General features: G+C 39.4%; 1 long non-coding RNA gene and 1 pseudogene across 1 annotated transcript; both read left to right on the forward strand.

Annotated features, from left to right (window-relative positions):
- The first annotated feature begins 4,650 nt into the window (after positions 1-4,650).
- On the forward strand, positions 4,651-10,943 carry LOC117018397 (uncharacterized). Its single transcript, XR_004422229.1, has 3 exons — positions 4,651-4,706; positions 6,063-6,166; positions 6,872-10,943. It is a non-coding gene; the product is annotated as an uncharacterized LOC117018397 (long non-coding RNA).
- Positions 10,944-24,012: 13,069 nt separating this feature from the next.
- On the forward strand, positions 24,013-25,265 carry LOC117018679 (multifunctional protein ADE2-like; annotated as a pseudogene).
- Positions 25,266-26,648: the final 1,383 nt, after the last annotated feature.

Below are 26,648 nucleotides of genomic sequence, written 5' to 3' on the forward strand. Positions count from 1 at the left end.
CTTCAAAGACAGTTGCAATGAGCCACTAAAGTTATAACAGTCACTTAATTAGCATTTATTTATTAATATTGTGTGCTGATTTCCAGGAAAGGATAAAACACAAATGTTTTCTCTGTCTCTTAAACATACATATCTCCATACTCGTATATAGGAACTTTGTTACATATACACATATTGGATTAATCTATATGAATAAATATGTCACACACCTCCCACATAGCTCTGAAAATTAGAAATTGGGAAAGTCAATGGAATGGCGTTCCATTTCTGTTTTGTCAGAGTTTAAATTGTCCCATATCCTTGGAATGAATGACCATAATATTAACTGAATATAAATTAAAGTATTATATGCTCACACATTACTGATTTATCACATTCACTTGTTCAGAAATGCAATAAAAGGTGTGACATCTTAGTTCATCTCTTTTATTTATGCCCTTGGCTTGAGCATTTTTATTACAAATTTTAGAGATGTATAAAATAAATTATTTTAGACCTGTTTTTAAAATTTCTACATATGAAAACTTGCAATATTTTAAGAAAATTAGCATAATGTTGCTATGTCATATCAAAACTTGACAAGGATTGCAACAAAAAGAAAAGACTCGTGCAGCTGATCTCGCTAACAAATGTCACTACATATTTATGAGTAAAATTATGTTCAGTGGAGCCCAGTAACACAGTCATCAAATGACTCTCAGCTTGCAGGCCGAGTTCACTGTGGGAACATAACAATGGTGCAATAGTAACAATTCTATGAATGTAGCTCACGGTTTTCGGATGTAGACAGCGTATGAGCTTCGGGTCATTTGGAATGTGTCTGAACCCAGTTCCACTGAATTTCTTTCCCTTCATTATAGAATAAGTCGGCTGACAGGAGGAAAGGACTAACAACTCTGAACAATTTGTGCGTACACGAGCAATGTCAACTCTTCCACCTGACTGACAGCAGTAGTAAAATGCTATCCACTTGAAGACACAATCTGATTTCAGAGGTTTTAAAATGTCAGAAAGATGTGCATCTAACCTTCCACTATGCGATGATGCAAGGAGTCTCCAAGTCAGAAGAGGGCCTCACTCGACAGTGCTGGCGCCCTGATCGTCCAGCCTCCAGAACTGTGAGCAATATATTCCTGCTGTATATAAGCCATCTGGTCCATGGTATTTGGGCAGAGCACCACGAAAGGACGAAGGCACCACATGAGAAGCAATTTAAACAGAGACAGAAAGGGCACTGGCATAGTGAGTGATGGAGCTCATGCTACCTAGCGGGCAGCTGATGTAGTTTTCATACATTCTGCTTATAAGATCAGGACTTAAGCCTGCATCTAACTACACAGCATGGTTAGCACCACCCAAATCAGATGACGTGTAACCTCAGAAGACAGACATATCTCTGAAAGTTATTTTCTACAAAAACATTTTAGGACACATGTGCTTCTTATCAGCAAAATATGCCAGAAACCATGACCTTGCTATAACAAAAGCAGATAACCATAGGGCAAAACTACACTGTGATAAGAGTACACATAATAAAAGAGTTCTCTGTTATTAAATAAAAAAATTTTAAAAACCCACAAAATGTCACAGCAGATATAAAATCCACATAGAAGAAGCAAAGAGAAAAAGAGACACCAGACAATGGAGGTAAGTGCTTTTCAGGAGTGTAGATTTAATAAAACCTTTCAGAATGCAGAGGAAAGTGACATGATCTGGAAGTAGAGATAATCCTTGATATGGAGGGCAGAAAATGGGCACTCAAATAATAAATTGTTTGTATTCCTGAGGAAGGAAAAAAAGAACAATTGAAACAGAATAAATCACCAAATTTATAATGGAAGAATGTTCTTCCAGAATGAGAAAAAAATTGTGTACACATTGAAAATGGTCAAAGTGTCAAAGTCAAAATTCAGTGCAAAATACAACCACACCTAGATCTCTTGACAAAAAAATTATAGCTAAAGATTTCATAATTTCATCCACGAACAAAAATGATAACCTACGTAAGAATAAGAATCACATTAGCCTTAGAGTTCTATAACACAACAGCAGCAACAACAACAACAAAAACTAGAAAAAAAAAAGAACAATATGAATAGAATTATCTGGGAAAGTTTATGACCCAATAATCCCATAAGACATTAAGATAAAGGAAATGGAAAAAGATTCTTATATATACAAGTACTCAGAAAATGCATCATTTGTATAATTTGGCAAAAAAATTCAAGTTTGATAACATCAAGTGTTGCTAAGAGTAAGGAAAAGCAAAGACGTTTGTATATTAATATTGGTGGAAGTATAAATGGCACATCCTTTTTTGAGACATCTTGTCGTGATACATCAAATTTTAAAGTGTGTTCTTGACTCTATAATTAATTGATGTCAGTGATTTATAAAGTCCTCTAAAATAGAGCACTGGGACTCAAATTTATTGATCATGTGCTTTTGTAATTAAACCAATCTAGATAAAGTCTGTGCTTTAGGGTTTGATGCAGAGAAGGAAAAAAGTTGGGTTACAGGTAGCCCTAAATCTACATACTTCAGGGTTCTCTTTAAGGTCCATTCACATACTTACATGGTTCTGCCAGTCCTGAGAAAAACGCACGTTAAGTGCTGCTTGGAAATATGGAGACACCACAGAGCTTGGACCCCGGCAGACCTGGGAGCACCTTTCTCTTCCTCGCAATGGACTTGGGGAAGACATTTTCATTAAGACTTGTAAAATAGGTAGAACAATTTGCACTTCACAGAACTGTGGCAAGAATAGAAAGAGATAACATACATAAAACTTCTATGGTGTTACCTGACACATAGTATATACTCAATAAAGACTATTATTATTTTACTGTCAACTAACAATCTTGGCTATTGACCCATTTAAAAATGCTATCTTGTGCTTAATTGAATAGGGTTCTGGAGAAAATGAAGTTATTTGATGCAGTACTTCTCCTGGCGTGCTTTTCTTGTTGTAGACATCCATGTGCTGTGTGTTGTTTGATTTCACTTCTTTTTTTTTTTTAACTTTTATTTATTTTAAGTGTGTTTTTCCAGGACCCATCAGTTCCAAGTCAAGAAGCTGTTTCAATCTAGTTGTGGAGGGCGCAGCTCACAGTGGCCCTTGTGAGAGATCGAACCGGCAACCTTGTTGTTAAGGGCACCGCACTCTAACCAACTGAGCTAACCGGCCGCCCCTGTTTTGTTTTACTTTTTGCCATAAAGTTCTCACCTTGTATCTTCAGCCAACACTCAAGTACTGTTCCAGGCCTCTCTCTTGTCTTACAATGACTTTAGGTCAGCACTACCGTGTGCAAAAATATACCACATTTCATGATGGTTGACAGAAGGGACAGCTAATCCCAAAGAATGTCACAGTTTGCTGGTGTAGGGAACTCTAATGGCATGTATTCATAGCAGTTCCATGGGTGACATTACATTTGTGTTTGGGGGATTATCTGAGGAAAAATCACTTACTGTTCTTTTGAAATTGAAAAACTCCAGGTCAAAATCAGCTACAGTGAAATCATTTTTTAAAACGATTTCAGAATGCAAAGGAAATCTGCAAATAACTCTTAAGAGAGCCTGGAAACTGCTCTCTTCAAACACAATTGAATTTTGTTTTTCAATTACAGTTGACATACAATATTATATTAGTTTCAGGTGTACAACCTAGTGATTAGACATTGATATAACTTGTGAAGTGATCACCCTGTTAAATCTAGCACCCATCTGATACCGTACATAGTTATTACAATATTACTGACTGTATTCCCTGTGCTATAATTTACATCCGTGTGACTATTTTGTAACTGCCAAGTTGTACTTCTTAATTTCTTTACCTTTTTCACCCAGAACCCCCAGCCTCCCTTCCACCTGGCAACCATCAAAATGTTCTCTGTATCTATGAGTCTGTTTATATTTTTTTGTTCATTTATTTTGTTCTTTAGATTCCATGTTATGGTTTTGTCTTCCTCTGTCTGACTTATTTCACTCAGCACATTACCCTCTATGTCCATCCATGTTGTTGCTGATGGCAAGATTTCATTTTTTCATAGCTGAGTAATATTCCATTGAATATGTTTACCACCTCCTTTTTATCCATTCATCCATTGACAAACACCTGGCTGCCTCCACATCTTGGCCATTGTAAATAAGGCTGCAATAAGCAAATGGATGCACATGTCCCCTTGAAGTAGCGCTTTGGGTTTCTTCCAATAAATACCCTAAAGTGGGATTACTGGGATCCTTTTTTGTCTCTTGTTATATAGCCTTTGTCTTAAAGTCTATTTCGTCTGGTATAAGTATTGCTACCGCAGATTTGTTTTGTCTGTTTGTTTCCATTTTCATGAAATATACTTTTCCATCCCTTTATTTTCAGCCTGTATGTGTCTTTCAATCTAAAGTGAGTCTCTTGTAGGCAGCATATGTAAAGGTCTTGTTTTTTATCCATTCAGCCTTCCTATGTTTTTTGATTGGAACATTTAACCCATTGACATTGAAGGTAATTGTTGATAGGTATGTAGTTATTGCCATTTTATTATTCATATTTTTTATCTTTTTTTCTTCTTCCTAGGCTCTGGCAGAGGGACAGTGATTTCGGAGGCGTCAAAGACACACAGGGAGAGACTGAGTTGTGTGGCTGCAGGACGAGGACTGGAGAGGCAGTCACCATTTTCCCTCTGTGGGTCCTTCTCCTGTGCAGCCAGCAGGTGGGTGTCATCTTTCCTGTGTTCAACAGTGAAATCTTTATTTCTACAAAAATATGATTGTACCTTACTTTGAAATAAGAGAACTTGGTATCCTAGAGCCAGGTATAAAGAGTGGAGATTGGAGTGGCTGGGGAAAAGAACCACGTGGTTGAACATAAAGTGCTGCCTATCCCTGGACTGTGCCCATGTCCACTGATACATGGGTGTATCCTATTATAAGGGAGACTGAGAGCTAAATTATAAACACATGTATTGTGTTCATCATATGAAGTCATCTTAACCACAGCCTCAAGCAGAAAGAGAAAGTTAATTATTGCTGAGTTAATAAACCAAAAACTGCTCTTGAGTCATTGGTATTAACCTTCCTAAACAGGAAAGGTGGGAGTCAGAAGGGGTGGTGAGCATCAGAGAGAGGTTGGAAGAGCACAGCTAGCATGATCTAGGGAACGTGAGTGAGCCACCAGTGTCTTTTATACTGACCATAGGCTGTATCTGCAAGATGCTCTTGGCTGCAAGTAACAGAAATCTCAAACTGTCCTAAATGTGGAGGCAAGGCATTATTTCATGGAACAGGAAGTCTAAATGTAATACGGTCTCCAGAGGCAGCCTAAGTTAGGCTGTGCTTCATTGTTGTTGCTTTGCCCTGTGTGTGCCAGCTTTGTCCTCTGGCTGTATGCCACTATTATCACAATAGCAGGGGAAGTGGCAGGAGAAGGATGGCAGGGGAGGAGTGGAGAGAGAAACCTCCCATTGGTCTGATGAAGCTAGGAGAGGTCAGGTGCCCACCATTACATCTATTATTATTGCCACAGAAATATGTGCTGATTGGCTTAAACTTCCTCCCTGAGTCATTTACTTGACAAGAGGATAGAATTACAGGCAGACCCCAGAAATATTGTGGGTTGGGTCCCAGACCACCACCATAAAGTGAGAATGGCAATAAAGTAACACCTAATCTTTTTGCTGGTGGAGGGTCTTGCCTTCAAACTGTACAAAAAACCAACACCTGTGAAGTACAATAAAGCGAAGTGCAGCAGAACGAGATATGCCTGTGATGTTATTGGCTCAGACCAGATAAAGCCTATCTCCCATTTTGAGGATGGAGTCAGAGCCCCCTTAACCATAGAAGCTGCAATCATAGAGCTCGATTAGGAAGCAACGATGGGGGCTAGATGGGGAAAGAATGCCAGTGGACAGCTAGTGGGTTATACCACAGCTACTCAGTAAGCAACCTCTGACCAGAAGTCAGCCTTTAAAAACTCACTGTCCATAGGGTATAAAGGTCGGATCGCTTTGCCAGTTACACTTTTCATAAGTTAATATATTGGCATCTGATTTATCCCATTACCTCTCAAGATCTCCTGAGGACTGAACCATTCTTGAGGTGTTGACAAAATCGTGTGTCTGTGCTTGCATTTCCGAGGACCAACCACACCACAGAATATAATGAGTTCACCAAGGTACCACCACATTCTGGGCCTTTCTTGGGCATATTTCATATTTCTTGTCACATTTTATGCTTTCGTCATTCATATTTTGTGTTTCCCCAACTTCCAATATGTGGTTGTTCTAAATGCGTCAGTGGGAGTATTCTAAGTCTGAATCCTGGGTTGCCGCCTCAAACTAGTACAAATACAAATCCAAATTATTTTATTTTCTCTCCATTTATGATGTTCTTTTAATTCTTAGATATTTCTGTGTGTGTGTGTGTGTGTGCGCACGCATGTGTTGCACAGTTTTTTTATCTGTCACACCCATTGGAATATGGTAAATGAGAGGCTTTGTCTGTTTTAGTCGTCGTTGTAACCAGGGCCTAGAACAGGGCCAGGCACGTACTCGGCCTTCAACAAATTACAAGCGGTCCTTGCTTTGCACAGTCACGTAGGATCATAAAACGACTGTGCAAAAACCAGGCAAAGTATCATTTATAACCAATGGGAAAAGTTACAATTGTTCCATGACCATTAGCACAATTCATCAAAACATTAAAATCTCTCTAATGTTAGTTATAAGTGCAGAGCAAAATGAAAAATAGTAAAACCAATATATTCGGTACACTGTAATTTAAAAATTGAAAACATGGAAAAATAAAGTGTTTTATTTCTTTACAAAATATGTATCAGGTGGTCTGAACAGTGCTTGCCTTCTCCTTGTTTAACTTTCAGCTGGAAGTTTCTGTGCCTTGGCAAATTGCCATACTTCTAAGTTTGGATCAGCTTTCAACATTTTATGCTTTCAACTTTCAATATGGTGAAATATCTTGGAGAGTTCCTTTGTTTGTGAAGTTTTTTGCCAGCGTTCCCTCATCTTGGAAATTTCATGCTTTGGTCACAAGCACTTTCTTCATTTATTTCGATACGATGGCCCTCACTGACGAGCTATGACTGCCTATCCAGAATGTCTCCAATGGCACAAGGTCAGCATTTCCTTGGTGCACTAATTCTCATAGCTTCATTTAATGCCATTCAAATTTCATTTCCGACGTTATCACTTTTCTTCCTTTGCTGCACTTTATCTTTAGTGACAATCTTCCTCTTTCAGTTATCCATTTTTGTACAATATCACGTGGCTTTATCACTGGGAGACAGGAGGCAACACACCTACACGCTCTGCCGTCCGTGCACGAACTGAATGACAGATGCGCAGTCACCGACCTGAACAGTCCTCAACAGACTTTGAAAGAAAGGACGCGATTGGCCACTAATGATGTGCATCTGTTACTTCTTTAGGGCTCTGAGGACTGAAGACCTAGCAGCACCGTTTGTATTTTATGTGAGTTCACAGTTAATATACTGTCGTAACTGAAATTTGAACCGGAGTGTTGGAAGACTGAACTCCAGTAACTGAAAATTGTGCAAAGTGACAACTGCTGGTAGTGGAATGAATAGATGACTGAATAAATGACCTCTTGACTGTAGGGAAATATTTGTTCTCTAGATAGTAAGGAGCATTTTACAAAGTTTATATATTCAAAGTAGCTGTTAGAATAATGTGGTGAGCAAAACGGACATGATTTTGACCCTCTGGAGCTTACATTTTACGGGAAGATATAGGCAAATACTAGTCCAATATAGCATGATAAGCAATATAATGAGAAAAATATGAAAACACATAGGAGGAACACTTAACTCTCTTTTTAACAATCTGAGGGAAAAATCCCGGGGGAATAACATTCTCACTGTGGTGTGGGAGGAAACCAAATGAAGAGGGATAAGCATTTCAGGCAGATGGAAGTCCCAGAGGTGAGAAGGAACTTAGTAATTTCATCGATCTGAAGACGCTTCATATGCCTTGGACATACAGGGGGAAGGAAGTGGTAGAAGATGAGAACTAATGAACATATCTAGGTGGGAGGGTCACAGTAATAGGACTTGGATGAAAAATAATGGTCAATTATACTCACGATAAAAACCTTAAGTTATATGTCAATTAAACTTCAATAAAAATTTTGAGAAAGAAATAGTCAAGGGGTTAGAATGGACGGAGGTGACTTATAAGCGACAAATCTTAGTTCCTTTTAGAAAGGTCAGGGCATATACACATTCTCCAAATTTTCCAATGTAACACACAATAGTGAATGACCTCCTAGCAGTTGTCTCAGTGGGACTTTACTCATTTGATCTGTAATAGAAAATAAGCACATCAATTGACTTATGTAAAATTCAAGAATGATATAATTCCACAGAAAATTGTGGGATTTTTTCCCCCAATAGATTTAGTGATACAAAGAAACTCTTTGTACTTAGACAAAAGTCTTGCAGATCAATTTGGCTTTGAGGAAATCACCTAAATGTTCTGGTAATTTTTTAAACACAGGAATGATGGTTGTTCTTTTCTAACCTCAGAGCCATAACAAGAGTGTTGTTGTTATTTAAATTCCTAGGATGAAACATGGAATTCTTTCCTCTTAACATCTACTACTTTTACTATAATAATACTCATCAGCTGTTAATAATGACTACACATTTTTTCTTCCTCCTTAGTCTCCACTAAAGTAAATGCAACAAAATCCTAGCAAAGGAATTTTTACAATCCATAAGCTGATAGGAATAGGAAGAGAATAGGAAAGGAGATGGTAGCAGATAAGAGATTACAACGAATTTTTGGAATCTGCAAAATGAATGTCGGAGTGTAACTGACTTAGCATGGTAAAGAAAGATCCAGCTTACGATGTGTGCAAGGTGTGGACAAGCTGAGTGAGTGCTGAGCCATTCTGCAAATCTATGGAGAGACTCTTGAAGGCAAAAGTAAGTGAAGTGAGGGGCTGAAAAGGGAAAGATTGGCCCATGAAAAATTCCTCCACAGTCGCCACGTACTCTCTTTCATAATCCACTGGCAGAATGGAGAGAACGCCAGGGAGCTAGATAAGGGTGGGAGCCATGATATGGTCAAGAGTGGGGTCCCTGAGGAACATATGGAAAGCTTGAAAGTGTGTATGAGAGGTCAGTCAATTTCGCATCCCCCCACCCTTGATATATGTACAACTCTGTAGAATCTCTAGGAGGAACACAGAAGGCTTTTTCTCTGAGGAATTGAATAGGAACAAATCAAGTCCCAAGGATACCAGCTAAAGTGGACAGAGGAGTGACAATATTAGCATACTGAGTTTCATTCTAGCCACGGCGTAGGGTCAGGTTGAGTGGAATGTAAAGGACATATCTACCATTGATTTCGCTTGTCTAATGGCGTTGGCTAAAGCCTTGAGTCATACATTGAATAGTAGTGGAGATAGAGGACATCCTGGCTTTGTAACTGATCTTAGTGAAAACATCTCTGGTGTTTCCCCTATGAAATAAGATACTGGCTAAAGAAATAGGCCATATGTATTACATCTTGTTAAGAAAGTACTCCTCAATTCCTCTTTTCTTGAGTGTTGTTATCATGAATCGGTGTTGACTTTTGTCAAAGTCTTTTTGGGCATTGATAGAGATAATTATGGGTTTTTTCCCTTAGATTTAGTAATGTTATGTGTGGTGTTGATGCATTTCCTAACACTGAGCCAAACTGTGTTCCTGGAATAGATTCCACTTGGCCATGGTGTATTATTTTCTAAGGGTGGTGTTGGATTCTTTTTGCTAATAATTCGTTTAGAATTTTTCAATTGATATTCATGAGTGATACAGATCTATAGGTTTTTTTCTTTGTACTTTCTTCATCTGGCTGAGGTGTCAGTATGATACCTGCTTCTCAAAAAGAACTTGGAAGTTTTCATTCATTTTCAAGGCTCTGGAATAATTTATAAAGTATTAAGACTGTCTGGTCTTGGAAGACTTGGTAGAATTCACCTGTGGAATGACCAGGTTTTGTGCATCTTTGTTGGGTGGATTCTTAATAACTGTCTCCATTTTTTTCTGTGGAAATTGGTTAAGTTTTCTAACTCTAAGGGGGCCACTTTAGGTAACATATATTTCCCCAGGAAATTATCCATTTATTGTAGGTTTTCCAATCTATTACCTAGAGGTCAGCAAAATAATCTCTTACGACTTTTTAAATTTCTTCTGTTTGAAAGGTTATTTCCCCCTTGTCATTTCTCATTCTACATATTTGTATTAATACTTTCTTTTTTCTTAATCAACCTAGTTAGTTGTTTGTCTGTTTCATTAATTTTTTTCCATCAAAAACCCCCACAAAAAAACTCAACAGAGTTTTGATTTATTAATTAGGATTAGTCTTTTTCTGTTCTCTATTTCATTAGTTTCTGCTTTTAACTTTAATATTTTCTTCCTTGTGTTTCATTTTATTTTTACTGTTCTTCTTTTTCTAGGCTTTTGAACTGCCAATTTAAATCAGAAGCATGCAGACAGATTTATGGAAGGGAATGTAAAGAAAAGTTGAGTTTGCTGATTTAGAGAGACAAGGTGAAAATACACAGAAATCAGGGGAAACTCTGCACTAAGTAATTCTAAGACAGAGCAAGCAGTGTGGTGGCTCAGCGGAGGCAGGTGGGGAGAAGGCGCGGGGCTCACCCAGCTGTGTTTGTGGACTTCATGTTCAGCAGCAGTTACGCGGCGGTCCACTGTTAAAATCGTGGGTGGATCGGTGGTGCTTCTGCACCACGCGCAGAATTTCCTTGTTTACCAATTCACTTAGGCTAATTAGCCTTACAGCCAGAGCCGTGTACCTTTTTCATATAAAGAGGTACCTAGAGTAAAGCTGGGGCTCAAGGAGAGTTATTGCTTAATGGCGACAGAGTTTCAGTTTTGCAAAATAAAAAGGGTTCTGGGGATTGATGGTGATGGTTGCAGACAATGTGAGTGTACTCAATGTCACTAAATTGTACACTTAAAAATGGTTAAGATGGTAAAGGTTATGTGTATTTTACCACAATTAAAAAAATAAAAGAATATATGACTCTTATTAAATATATGACTCTTATTATTGCAATGAACTGAATATCCAATTAACCTAAACCCTTTTGAAAATAGTCCTCTGTTTCTTCCTTCTGTGTATTGTGGCGTAGGGTTGAAGCTCTCAGTTCTACTTATGACAATGCACAAGAGAATTAATTAAATATAGATGTCTCAGCAACTTTAGATGCAGCTGATCTCTCCCTTCTGGAAAAACTCTCCACTCTCAACTTCTGAGGTATGACGCTCTTCGTTTTCCTTCTACGTTACTGACAATTATTCTTGAATCTTCCTCGCTGGGCTTCCTCCTCTACTTGACCTCTAACTATTTCATTTAGACTCTGCCATTCATTTAGACTCTCTGTATTCTCTGTATTCCCTCCATGAATCATTGCATCCTTTCCATGGCTTTAAATTCCACTGAGAAATCCTGAGAGGGAAATGGTGTGAATGGGAGGATATTATTGGTGGACGTTACTCAGAAAGCATGTCAGGTGTGCTCTATGGCTAGGCTCTGGAGGGATGCTGGAGAACCCATAGACAACTGAAATTGTTTTCTCTGATCCCCCTAGGATGCTCTATAACAGAATGCTCAGAACAACTCTTTTCCAGCGGCCACATAACCATTTTACAAAAAAAAAAAAAAAAAAAAAAAAAATAAGATTCACTGTATTCAGACTGTCTACATTCTTTTTGTATCCTTTTCCCTTCCTCCGTTCCCTTTTATCGATCCTGGTTTTGTCTTTGTTCCTTAACACCAAAAGTCTAATGAAGGTGTCTAATGAAAATACATGCATTTTCTTTGAAGCCATCTATCTCCTGATAGTGCTCAAAACTGTCTGGATTGAATGTGTCTTCTGAGCTCCGCCCATGTACAGAGGTCCAGAGGAAGACCGGGGAACCTGAACCATGGATGCTTGCACTACCTCTTAGGAATCTGAATTCCCAAGCGCCCTCAAACCTCTCCTTCTCTTAGTCATCATCTCAATAAATGGCACAAACATCCACCCAACTGCTCAGACAAAGCCAGGGACGCAGTTGGCTGTTTGTGTGTTTTACTGTTGACCACATCTTCTTTTCACCCCTTATTCCATCTCTCACAACAACAAACCTTTCTCTGACAAATGAATGAAATGAACTAGTGAATGATTAATTGCAAAGGAACACACTTTGTAGGAGGGTTTAATGGTGAAATATGATTGATACTTTGTGGTGATAAGTGTATTCATGTTAATAATTGATCTAAATGATCTGTGAACGTAGAACTGTAGGGGAACCAACAGAAGAAATAAACATGGCCCACACCCTTAAAAACATGTTAAGTAAAACAAGACAATATGCAAGAAATTCTTCAAAAATGAATTTGCCTAAACTTCACCCAAGGCTGGGAAATGCAGGAGAAGCACTTGAACCCCAAGATGAGAAAAGGGACTTTGAGAAACACCTAGTGGCAGGTGCGGCTGCTTATAGAGGGGGCCCTGGATGGATGGCTTTACTGATTAAATGAGGACTTTAAATTTGTCCCAGTCCCAGCAGAGGGACATTAGAATTTATTGTGCAGACAAGTGATTCGGTATTCTAGAGTAAGTTCTTGGTCAATGTGACACAAGTTCATTAAAAATTTTCACAGTGATGGTTTTCTTCTACTTTTTGATCATCTTTAGGTTCTTCTCCAGCTCAAAGTTCAATAATCATGTGGCCCTCTTACAATGAAAGTAACTGACGCATGCTGTGTCGCGTCCGTGCCCACTCCCCAGCCCCCAGGCCTGACAGTGTTGAAAGTTGCTCCGCAGATGGGCTTTTCCTTTTGGACTGATGGAAATAGGAAGAATGTTTTGTACGTGGGCACCTGAATGGAAACAAAAAACAAAGAGAGGGTGTGGGAGAGGCTGGCTCAGGCACCCTGAGAGTGTACAGCAGAGAGCGGACAGACGGACAGACGGCAGGGCTGGGCAGGGCTGGGCAGGGCTGAGCTGTGTCTCAAGGACATTGCTGAAGTCCAGCCTCCAAGAGGCAGCTGAACACAGAGGCACAGCAAAGCTGGTCTCTGAACACGTTAGACATACCTGGGGACTCAGCCGCCACAGATAGGGGCTAGTGAGTCAGCAAACATACACAGTTATATCAACATTATCTCAGTTAACCCGAAAGGCTGGTGAAAGAAGGCTTCTGAGACGGTGATACTTGAGCAGAGATCTAGAGGGGATGAAGGTGGAAGCCAAGTGGTATTGGGGAGAGAGCATTCCTGGCAGACCCTAGAGTAGGTGCCCCCCTTGGGCGGACATGCTTAGTGCATTCATGGACCCAGTGACACCAGGGAGAATAAGACCATTAGGAAATGAGATCCACTAGAGGTGCTTTGAGAATTAAGTCACAGTGAGCCTTAGAGACCATGGTGCGTGTTCAGATTCTGAACGACAAGGGAGTCCATGGAAGGGTTTCAAGCAAAGGAGTAATAAGGCATTTTAGCATGGGCCTTTCTGGCTGCTCTATGGATCACAGACGATAGGGAATTGGGGTAGAAGTAGGAAGACCAATTAGGATGCCATTGCAATGGTTTCAGCAACAGGTAAAAGTGTCTCGCACTGTTCTCTTAGCAGTGGAGAGACATGTCTGAGATGTAATTCAAAAGTAGATGGAACATACGTGTAGATTGAAAGTAAGGTGTGACACGCAGGTTGTTAGCCTAAGCAACTGGAAGAATGCAGTTACGTTTTACAAGATGGGAAAGAAGGAGAGGGGCAAATTCGAGAGAGGTGGAGCGAAGAAGTTTATTTTGAACAGGTTCAGTTTGATGTTCCTACAAGATACCTAAATGGAAATGGGGAGTGGGGCGTCAGATATAGGAGACTGAGGCTGAAGTTCAAGGGAGAGATCCAGGCTAAAGATACAATTCTGGGAGGTGTCAGTGCATAAATGCCATTTAAAGCCATGGGACTAGACGAGATCGTCACGGCAATGGATGTCCATAGGAGAGGGGAGGGGAGGAGAGAGGAGGGGAGGGGAGGGGAAAGGAGGGGAGGAGAGAGGAGAGGAGAGGAGAGGAGAGGAGAGGAGAGGAGAGGAGAGGAGAGGAGAGGAGAGGGGAAAGGCAGGCTGGCTCATTACTGCTGGACTAGGAGGCCACTTTCCGTTATACCCACAAATTTCTGCTCCCATCAGAGCAGAAATGTTCTTGTAAATCTTGTAATATACCAAGACTTATAAATCATTTAGTTGAAATTATTCGCAAACCTATTGTGCCAGTTGATTTATTTCCATAATTATAAGCTTTAGGTGAACATTAGGAAAACTAATTAATATTCATCTAAAATAAGACCTGCTTCTTTGAAGCTTTTAGATACACCCAAGAATGGCAAATTGCTAAATAAATAAATAAAGTAAAACTAAGTATGAGTAAGGCAACTGCAAGAAATTAGGAAAAAATGAAAATCTGGATGATAAATTCTGAATTCAAAATGCTTCCCGTCATGGTATCTTTTGTCTCTTGCTATTGTTTAAAGAACTAAAACTGGAAATAAAAAATAGTAAATTATGCATGTCGTTTGCGCAAGAAAGATGATACTGAACTCTAATCAGTGGCCCTCGCAGCGGCTTTGGGCAACCCACCGGCTTCATAGTTACAGCTGGATTTTTGTCTCTCACTTCGGCTTGTCTTTGGATGCATTCTTTCATATACTCTAATTGGAGGGAATTGATAGTAAAATTTTAGTTAATTCTCACCTCAGCACGTCTACAATTTCAAAAATTTAGAATACTGTGTTTACTAATCAGATGTAAGCAGTGTCTCTCACCAACTTACTGGGAATCCCCAGGATATTGATCTACACTTAGGAATTTATTAGGAACCCCTGCCATCTCCTGAGGGGTGCTCCTGTTTAGCAACATAGAGCCTAACTCCTTAGACGACTCCAGGCTGAATCTTCCTTGAAGCTCCTTGGCGTTCCCCAGGACTCTGCTTCATGAAGTCCCTATTCCATCCAAACTAATTTCATCGTTGTTCATTAAGCATGCTGTGCTTCTTCTACGCTTTTAAAATACACCTCTTCCCCTATATGCTCCCCCTGCAGTTTTTCATATCCAAATTCTTTCTGCCTTTCAAATTCCTGTTCAAATTAAACTTTATCCATAGATCTTGTCTCCACGTCATAAATGAGGCTCATTCATGTATTCATTCAACAACACGTATTAATTGAATCTTCACTGGGTATGAAGAACTGGACTCAGTGCATTCCATCCTCTGAACATTTATCTTTTTTAAAATCTTTTTTCTCCATCCTGCTTTTTAACAGTATTTCTCTGCTGCCCTATGGCATCTATTTTATTGCTTTATTTTAAAAATAGAAATCAAGTCTTTATTATTGGATCCTGTACAGAACCTGGAAACATGACTTACATGTTATAAATTCTTAAATAATGACTGACTTAATGTAAAATAGAAATGCTGGTTCTATTTAATCTTGTCCTCACCCAATGCATACCTATAAACATATTGAAGATTTAATGAAGTGAGTGAAACCTCCCAAATTAAAGAGAATTATGATACACCTCTGTCTTGTTTTGACAATTCAAGAAAGATCATTTGTAATGTGAATGGCAGTATCTGATATCTGCTCTTTTCCCAAAGTGAACAGGACTTTTTTTTTTAAGGAGGGCGCAGCTCGCAGTGGCCCATGCAGGGATCGAACCCACAACCTTAAGAGCACCGCGCTCTAACCAACTGAACTAACCAGTTGCCCTGAACGGTACATTCTTTAGGGTGAAAAAGTCTCTCCTTGCCTTCACAGTGGCCAGTTTGAAGTCCTTCAAACATGATATATTAGCATCTACTAAAAGTATTAAATACTTATTAAATACTGCTTCAGAGCCTTGTATTCTATAAGTCATGTTAAAAATGAGTTTAAGTTTGTTTATTTTCAGAGTTTCCTTATTCACATAGGAGACAAACATATTGTAAAACTTTGAAAGTATTACTGTACATGTGTAGTGGGATCTGTAAATTTTATTCACACTGCAACTCCCATGGACAGCAAATATGTTGCCTTTTCTCTCTGACTGATGTGGTCTTCCTGACAAGCCCCTGTTGTTTAAGTAGTATGAAGTACAATTTCCATGTTTGCCTAATATGGCCATCTGTGTCTGATGCAGTCATTTATAAAGAGTCCCTTTTCATAAATCTTCATCTCTTTAAGATAAAAATCACCGGTCTCAGATTTCCTCTCTACCCTTTCCTTGCTTCTCTCCAAGAAAGGAAAAGGTGTGGCTCGCTGAGGCCCCACGGCCACAGGGAAAAGCTTCCTCGGAAATGTGCTCCTTCCTCAGGGCCTCTGCAGTGACGACCACATCCTCCTGGTCACATTTGTTCTCCACAGCACCCTGGGGTGAGGTGTGCAGTCAGTGTGATTGGTGGTTGGGGTTCTCAGCTGCGTGAGGCTAGTGGCCCTCCCTACGTAGCTGGGTCTTGCTGATGCGAAGGATCCTTCTGGAATTTTACTGCCACCTGCCTTCGTGTTCTGGCCCAGGTGGCCCACCACTCAGCAGGGACCGGTGTTCACACATTCGGCCCCATAACTCCCAAATCAGCCTCCTGCCAACTCAGGAACAAATTTACATATGGCTGGTGTAGTCCCTTCCTAGAGCTCTTGTAACAAAGTACCATAAACACAGTTGCGGAAAACAATAGAATTTAGACTTAAGGTGACAGGTAGTTGTGTGCTCCTACCGTTTTGGAGGGCAGAAGTCTGAGATCAAGGCGTCCGCAGGATCATACTCCCGCTGCAGGCTTAAGGGAAGAATCCTTCCTGGCCTCTTCCCCCGCTTCTCGTGCTCCCGGCGCCCCGTGGTGTCCCTTGGCTTGAAGCAGCATCACTCCATCCTCTGCCGCCATCGTCACCTGGCCTTCTTCCGTGCGTGTCTTCACGTCATCTTTAGAAAGGCTTCAGTCATTGGGTTTAGAGTGCCTCCTAACCCAGTGTCACTTCATTTTCACTAATCACATCTGCAAAGATTCTACTTCCAAACAATGTCACACTTTGAGGTTCCGAGAGGAAAACAAAAGGAAACTCTAGAGTCAAATAATGCATAAAGTAATCCTGCTTATTAAGAATAAGAGATTTATTTCATCTAAGTTTGAAATGTTTTCATGTGCTTCCCAAGATGTTATTTGGTTTCTGAAAATTGTATGTAAAATGTGTATAAATAGCTTCTTCCAGTCACACCTAACAAATGTTGACTATTTCTTACACAGTAATACTTGGGCGGCCGATTGGCTCAGTTGGTTAGAGCGCTGTGCTCATGACACCAACATCACCGGTTCCATTCCCACATGGGCCACTGAGCTGTGCCCTCCACAACTAGATTGAAAAAAACAAACAACGACTTGACTTGGAGCTGATGGGTCCTGGAAAAACACACTGTTCCCCAAAATTCTCCAATAAAAATAAAAACAATAATACTTAACTTCCCATTAAACAGCAAATTATTAGATTGAGACCGTCACATGTCTTAATATAGTCTTAGGAAGAACCAATGGACCTTGGAGACTAAGCATATGGGCAGCAGGGAAAGGAAGGAAGAAGGCTTAAGATGACAGATAGTTTTGCCTTGATTGTACAGACTTGAAAACTATTGAAGAGTGTCGTATTCCAACCTAGCCTAACTGTTAATTCATGCTATCTCCTTAATGAGATACTGTATGTTCTACATTTCAGCGTTGAAATGTACTTTCATTGTTTTCAAACATGTGAAACTACTACTCTGTTAAGATGCCTACAAGGTCTTACATTCCATTTAAGCATGGAAACTTTATGGCAAGACTTCTTTATCACATTAGGGTCATGGACCTTTATGATAATTGGTGACTATTGTGGAGGATCTCCCCCCAAAATGCAAATATACTACGTTATGTTTACTCTTCGAGGTAATTTATGGACTCTCTGAAATCCATTCATGGAGCCCAGGTGAAATTCCATTTTCTATTACTTATTTATTCCTTGGCAACTCAATCTTAACCTATTTTTGCAAGTGGAGCATCTGCCGTATTTGTCCACCAAGCATTGCCCCTCCCTTCTTGTAGTATATTTATGTAGTGCTTTACAGTTTTAAAAGGTGCACATATTTAAAATTGATAAAATCTACAGCATATTTTATCAGTATCATCATGAATATTTTTGTTCAGGGAAACTTTTATAAAATGCTTTTATTAAGCACCTAGTTTCTACCATCTCAATGTATGTGACTGAATTTTAAGTAGGATGCCGTTCTCACAGTGTACAACCATGCCTAAATAGGGACTAAAAATGGTTTTTTGGTTGTTCACAGAAATATCATTTATAAGAGAGATAAACTGGAATCTAACCAAATGTCTCACAATGAAAGAATGATTAATCTATTCAATTAAATATGTTACAACCATTAAAAGTGATGATCAGCAAGAATTTATAACAACATGGAAAAGTGTTTATATTTTGATAAATGAAAAAAGGTGACTACAGATTTCCTCTTCTGTTAGGGTGTAGAAAGTCACGAGAGACCATCATTCTCACCTTAACAACTAAAACAAGACAGATAAGCTATAAAATATACATTTAAAACTCATCAGAGAACTGAAGAAACCTAAATGAACTAAATTTCAGAAAATAATGAGTCTTTCATAGAAGAGAAAAGGTCGCCGCTTCTCTTATCCTAGATGAAATGACGAGAAGAGGATTCTGCTGTACTTGGTGAGCAAGGAGAAAACAACCAAATTTGACAGCATCTGTGGTTACACATGACAGATGAGAATTTAAAGGAGCTCCAGCCACACAGTAAGTTTGTACCCACTCATCACCTTCCAGTAAGTCCTCACAGAATAGTATGGCAATGGCTGCGGCCTTTTTGGGTGTGATGGGCCTCTCCTAAGTACCAGGCATCTGCCCTTGGAATAAGGGGGCAGGGCAGGAGAACAGACAGAAGTGCAACAAATGCTGGGGAAAAGAAAAGAACTGAGAGAAATCCTGTTCAAGCAATCTGGGTTTCCACAGAATGGAAGGCAACAGTCCTCCAAAGAGTGGTAGTGCTACAGCAGGACAGACAGAGAGCTCCTAAGGTACAGAAAGATGGGGCCAGTACTGGAGAACAAAGAGGACTCCTCAATAACCCCAAAAGTTGGTGACCAAGCTGTAAAGTGAAAGAGATCACCCATAGTTTAAAGAACTAATAGTCTAGCTGTAAAGTACAAAGAGATCTCTGGAAACTTGCCACTGCTCAGATCTTAAGTCCTGCAGAATGGAAAGTCTTGAGTCTATCATCAAAGCATTTAGAGACAATGGTGAACTAAATTCAGCTAAAGATACAACAAAGCCCAGACAAAGGCCAACTACTGAACAAATTGACTCAGCTCCCAACTCTAGTGCTTGACACAAAATGGGCATGCACTTTTCTAGAAAAAAATATTATTTACTTCATTTTTTTGTTATTTTATAATACATATTACCCAGTATGCAATTAAAACTTACAAAATATGAAGAGGCAAGAAAATGTGACCCCTGGAAATAAAAGGAAGGAAACCATCAATAGAAAAAGACCCAGAAATGACCCTGATGTTGGAATGATAAAACAAAAACTTTAAAACAACTATGTTAAAATGCTAAAGGATCTAGTAGAAAAGGTGGACAGCAAGCATGCAAAGGTAGAAAAATTTAGCAGAGACATAGGATATATTACAAAAAGAACCAAATGGAAAAGTTGGAAATAAAAATTTTGATATCAAAAAGAAAAACTTATTAGAATAACAGCAAACCAGACATAGCAAAAAATAAAATAGGATCAATGAACTTGACTACAGGACAATAGAAAGTGCCCAAGCTGAGAAAAAAATAGTTGGAAAAAAGGAAAAAAAAACAACAGAGTGTCCAAGATCTGTGGAACAATCTCAAATTGTTAATATATGTATAATTAAAATCTCGGGAGTAGGAGGAGAGAGAATGGGGAAAAAATGTGAACAGATAGAGATAATGACTGAGAATGTTCTAAAATCTGATGAAGGACATCAACTCATAAATATAAACCCCAAAGAAAAAAATCTAGGTATATCATGATTGAACAGCTGAAAGACAAAGAGAAAATATAAAAAGCAGTTAGAGGGGAAAAAAACATATTAAGTACAGGAAACAGATGGACAAAAAGTAAGACTTAACTATATGCTGTTTATAAGAAATACACTTCAAGTACAAAGTTACAGAGAGATTGAAAATATATCATGCAAAATGTAAAAGCTGGTGAACTCCAACTAAGGTTTGTAGTTTAGTTAATAGTATTGTACCAATGTAAATTTCCTGAATTTGATAATTTTGCTTCTTTTTATGTGATATGTTATCATTGGGGAGAGCTAGGTGAAGGGTACATGGCAATTCTTTGTACTATTTTTGCAAGTTCTATGTGAGTCATCCTTTTCTTTGCTATGAAAAATAGCTGGGCTTTCCAGCTGAGTAGTTTTTATTTTTATTTGTTTGTTTTTTAAATTGCTTCCTACTTGTAGTAGTTCACAAATACAAAGGCCTTCTTTCAATTTTGTAATATCTCTGTCCTTCTTAACTCTTTTGCTGCAACATTTGGATATGTTTTCTGGTGGCTTGCACTATCAACAACAAAGATGTTTTGTATGCCATATTGTGTAACATTTTGTAATAAATTTTTGATGTCATCAATGCTATTAGATTCTAATTTATCTATATTTGAATCTAATTGATGACACTTAGTATGTTTTGAGTATTTTTTGCTAAAATTCAATATAATGGTAAATTTACTACCATATAAAAATGGTTTAAAATAAAAATAATGTCATTTATGCACAAGCAGCTCAAAATGTTATTAAATGCATAAAATAGTCAAAATATCAACTTTTTGGTGGGTTTTTGACACATTTTGGGGAAAAAAATTGAAATCAATTAACATAGTGAAAGAGTTAAACAAAGCTGGGGATATTTTCACCAATGTAATTCCCTTAAAAACATGGTGGATTTCCTAAGACTCTTAATGGTGTTTATTACATTCAACACAAGCCACACCCAAAAATATCACAAAGATAAGCCGTTTTTACCTTGGGCTTCCTGTAAGATTGCAGTGGGACTGCAACATTAAGATTCTTAGAAATCCTACTGTTTAATACAGAAGATCCCCAAAGAATGCTTTTAAGATTCTTAGAGACTTTTGTCTATTTGAAAGGGTTTAGGATGCACCCCTTAAATCTTTCTGAGATCTTAACAAAGAGTTTTACAGTCACACTATTGACTTCATCTCTAGAATATGTTTTCTTGACAGTGTACTTTATTTGATCTCTGCCTAAAAGTCATTTCTTAACTTTAATATTGTTTTTCACTTGGAGAGTCAGAAAATAAGACACAGTGTTTTGTTTTTGAACCCAACAAGTCCTAGATCCTTATTTTTTTTTTTTACTATGGCAAAAATAACCACATAACGTAAAATTTACTATACTAACAATTTTGAAGAGTACAGTACAATACTGTCAACCACATGCATTGTTGTGTAGTCGCTCTGGAGAGAATCCCCAGTACTGCATGACTGAATCTCTACACCCACCGAAAAATAATTCACTACCTCCCCCTGCTCCTAGTACCTGACAAACACCATTCTACTTTCTGTTTGTATGAGTTTGACTACTTTAGGTATCTCATATAAGTGGAATCATGCAGTATCTGTCCTTTTATGCCTAGCTTACTTCACTGAGCGTAATGTCCTCAAGGTTCATCCATTTTGTAGCATAGACAAAATTTCCTTCCTTTTTAAGGTTGAATACTATTCCATTTGTGCATATACCACATTTTCCCCAGCTCCATTGAGGTATAATTGACAAATAAAAAATGCATGTATTTAGCTGTACAGTGTGATATTGTGAAATGATTACCACAGTCAAGTTCATTCACACATCCATTACCTCCCACAGTTACCTTTTCTGTGTGTGTGGTAAGAACACTTAAGATCTACTCTCTTAACAAATTTCAAATACGCGATATTGTGTTAACTATAGTCACCATGCTGTACATTAGATCCCCAGAACTTATTCATCATATAACTGAAAGTTTGTAACCTTTGAACAATATTTCCCCATTTTCCTCACCCCTGCACTCCTGGCAGCCACTGTTCTAATTTCTGATTCTATGGGTTTGACTTTATAGATTCCACACATAAGAATATCACATAGTATTTGTGTTTGTCCGACTTATTTCATTGCGCATATGTCCTCCAACTTCATCCATGTTGTTGTTAATGCCAGGATTTCCTTCTTTTATGGCAGAATAATTACTACACACACACACACACACACACACACACACACACACACAAGATCAAACAATTAAGTTCGCGAACTCATCCTAGAAAAAGTGCTCCATGCCTCATTGCTGAATATCACTACAGTCACCTTCCAAGTACTCCCATTGGGAAGCTATGCACCGATGCCAGCGCCTAGTCCACGCTCCTTTAAAGCAATTTTGGAACTCTTTTTCTGGAATGGCTACCAGAGCTGTCGTCATATTACCCTTTATTTCCTGAATGTCATCAAAATGTCCTCTTTTCAATATTTCCTTTATCTTCGGGTAAAGAAAGAAGTTGTTGGGGGCCACATCAGGTGAGTAGGGCGGGTGTTTCAATACAGTAATTTGTTTACTGGCTAAAAATTCCCTCACAGACAGTGCTGTGTGAACTGGTGCATTGTTGTGATGCAAGAGCCATGAATTGTTGGTGAAAAGTTCAGGTCGTCTAACTTTTTCACGCAGCCTTTTCAGAGCTTCCAAATAGTAAACTTGGTTAACTGTTTGTCCAATTGGTACAAATTCATAGTGAATAATCCCTCTGATATCAAAAAGGTTAGCAACATTGTTGCAACAAGTTTCAGACCTCCAGAGTGCCTGCGTGTGTGTGTGTGTGTGTGTGTGTGTGTGTGTCACATTTCCTATATCCATGCAACTGTTAATGGACATTTAGGTTACTTCCACCTTTTCACTGTTGTGAAGAATTCTGCAATGAGCATGGCTGTGAAAACACCTCTTTAAGAGCCTGTTTTCAGTTATTTTGGGTGTATACCCAGAGTGGGGACGCTGGATCATATGGTAGTTCTATTTTTAATTTTGTTGGATCATTAATATTTAACAATTCTGTCTTTTGCTTGTCTCTATCTATACCTTATGATACACAGCTTAAAGGAACTAAGTGACACTCTTGACATCTGTCTAAAAATCTCCTTGGCTGGATCCATCAGTTCATTAGGTACATTGTCTATTTTCCATGTTACTATGAGTAACAGTATGAAAGGCTTTCTATTGCTGCATAACAAATATCTCCTTCCATCAAGCTTCCAATAGCATTTTTCTTATTTTCCTGTAAGGCCTTGCCAACAGCATCGTTGAGGGTGCCAGGCTTTAGCTCTCAGTCTACTCAGGCCCCCCTATATCCCTCCCACTGCCTGCTGCCAACGTGTGCCATCGTATGGCAGCACCCCACTCAGAGTTACCAAAATCTGGTCCAGGTACATATCCTGCATGAATCACCACATTGTCAGTGGCTTAAAACAATTATCATTTTATTGTTATTTCTCATGGATCAGAGGTCGGACGAGCTCATGTGGTTCTTACTTGGAATCTCCCATGTTAAGTAGGAATTGATCAGCAAGTTGCAGTGTCTAGCAGAGAGACGATAGCGTGAGTCATCTCAAAGCCTTCCTCATTCTCTTTCCTGCTTGTCGATGTCACCTGGGACACTTCATGTGGCCTTTCTATGTGGCCTGTGGTTCCTTACTCATAGCGCTGAAATTCAAGGGTGCACACCCCAAACAGAGAGAGCCCGGTGGCAGCTGTATTGCCTTTTATGACTTGACCTTGGAGGTCTTACTTCTGGGGTCATCACAAAGAATTAACACATTCAAAAGTAAAAGTCTTCCTCACTACCCCCGGACCCCGAGGATAATGGCGACATCTGAGGTACGGAACATGGGTAAAAAGCTCTATGAGGGTAAAACAAAAGAAGCCTATGAATTGTTACATAGTCCAAGAAAAGTCCTCCTGCAGTCCAGGGACCAGATTCCAGCAGGAATACAGCCAGAAAGAATCACCTGGAAGGAAAGGCCGCTATCTCATATAAAATCACCAGTTATATTTTACAGTTGTGAGAGGAAGCTGGTATGAAAACTGCTTTCACAAAAAAATGTGGGGAGACAGCTTTCATTGCACCTAAGTGTGAAATGATTCCAATTGTATGGGTTTGTAGAAGAATCCCAACGGGTTCTTTTCTCAAGAGAAATCCTGGAGTCAAGGAAGGATACACGAGTAAGTTTTATCCACCTAAAGTGGAGGTTTTTCAAGGATGAGGCCAGTAATGATCCACAGTGGTCTGAGGAACAGCTCGCTGCTGCAGATGTTTGCTTTGCTGGACTTGGTATAGGCCAAACTGAAGTGGATATCCTGAGTCACACTACACAGGCTAGTTTTGAAATACTGGACGCATCCTGCTTGCCCCAGGACCCTACGCTGCTTGATATGAAGATTGAATTTGGTGTTGATGTCACCACCAAAGAGATTGTTCTTGCGGATGTGACCGATAATGATTGCTGAAGACTCTGGCCCCGAGGACATCGAAGCCAACAGTAAGACGGTCGTATCATGACCTCAATGAAGTAACTCCTGAAAGGCTCTGGAGGAGTGGGTTGGTTGCAGAAAGAGCAGATGCTTCTGAAACAGAAAGTCAGTGCAGGGTTGTAGTATGGATGGGCTCAGCTTCCGATCTCAGTCACTGTGCAAACGTCAAGAAGGCTTGTGGAAATTTTGGCATTCCATGTGAACTTCAGGTAACATCTGCCTGTAAAGGACCAGGTAAAACTCTGAGGATTCAAGCTGAGTGTGAAGGGGATGGCATTCCTACTGAACTTGTGGCACTGGCGGGCAGAAGCAGTGCTTTAGGACCAGTGATGTCTGGAAACGCTGCACCAGCTCTTCTCCTCTCACTCCACACTGAGAAGCTCAAGATGTGTGGTCTTCTCTTCAACTACCCCGTGGTATTGGCTGTTTAACCATACTTTCTCCAGAAGGATCAGCTCAGTTTGCTGCTCAGATATTTGGATTAAACAACCATTTGGTACGGGCCAAACTGCAAAGCAAGTATGTTCAACACATGAATTTCCTTGAAGCAGGCTGACAAGAAAATCAGAGGCGGCAATTTATAAGAACATCATTGTATTTTTATAGGAGAAAAAACTATAAATTTCTAGTTTAGCTGCAGGGAAAAACAAATAAGATGGAAAGATTTTAAATCAATCAGAGAAACCAAATAAAATTTATTAGTGAATAATAATTTTTTAAAAAGGTGAAAGACTTTCCCCCTCTTGACTGGGGGAGAGTCAAGTTTTTGGAAGAGCATGTAAGACTGGAAATATTGTTGCAGTCATTTCTGGAAAAGACAAAAATGTACCACAAGCCCCATTTGAGGTGGTGGGTTGGTCAGTTTTCAGATTCAAGGCCAGAGGACCCTTTAATCACAAGTAGGCCAGAGGGTCACAGCCATCTCCCGATCAGTGGTGGGTAGGAGTCTATAACATTCACAGGGGGTGGGCTAAAAGGGAGTTTTGACCACACTTCCTAAATGAAGTAGCACCAAAGCCTAACGTTTTTGTCAGCTACGTAGATAAGGCCTTGGCAAACTATTACATGAGGGCCGAATCCAGCCCACCACGTTTTTATAAATAAAGTTTTATTGAGACACAGTTGCATCCATTCATTTACATACTGTCAGTGGCGGTTTTCACACTACAATGGCAGAGTGGAGTAGTTGCAACAGAGAATATATGGCCCGCAGAGAGTACAATATTTTCTAGATGGCCCTTTATAGAAAAAGTTTGCTGAACCGTGAGATAGATGGTTCATGTTTCGTCATAGGCACAGGTGAGAGTACTTTCCCTGTCTCAGGACCTCAGCATCACAAAGGAGATTTTCCCAGCGTCCTTCAGTTAAGGTGCACTGGGAGAGGGGTTGGTAGGGTGCTCTACCACTCAGAGATGGGAGGCTATTGGACTTCTTGGCCTCCAAGTTCATTGATGAAGGTAAGCAGACCATGAATCACAGGTTGATGTTTGTGAAGCTATTTCTTAAGAAGATCTCAGGTTAAGTGGAGTCCTAACTATAGTCTCCAGATCACTTCTTGTCACATTTAACTAAGCAGATGAGTCAATGAAACATCTTTAATGGGGCTGACACAGGAACGACTCAAAAGAATCTCTTCAGAAGACTGCTCTGTGGACTCTGGCTGAGCAGGCCTTCCGATCACTGTTCTCTGAAGCAAAGCTCTATTGTGTTTTTCTTTCTAACTTAGGCTACTTTTTTCTTCTCTTTAGTAAGGGCTCTTTCAGTAGTATAAGCATAAGTCAATTGTCACGGGCTCTCTCTTAATAATAGCAAATTGCTATTCATAGAAGCTCTGTTTTCTGAAAAAGTACCTGCCATCTCTTGAATTCTGCCTACAAATTTTTATTCTTTCTATATCGACCAGTTCTGTCCAGTCCTTACATATCCATTTGCTCAGGGAGTTCTTTATGAGCCTCTGTTTTCAATAC

Source organism: Rhinolophus ferrumequinum, chromosome 27, assembly GCF_004115265.2.
Source record: "Rhinolophus ferrumequinum isolate MPI-CBG mRhiFer1 chromosome 27, mRhiFer1_v1.p, whole genome shotgun sequence".
In the NCBI taxonomy this organism is placed as follows: Eukaryota; Metazoa; Chordata; class Mammalia; order Chiroptera; family Rhinolophidae; genus Rhinolophus; species Rhinolophus ferrumequinum.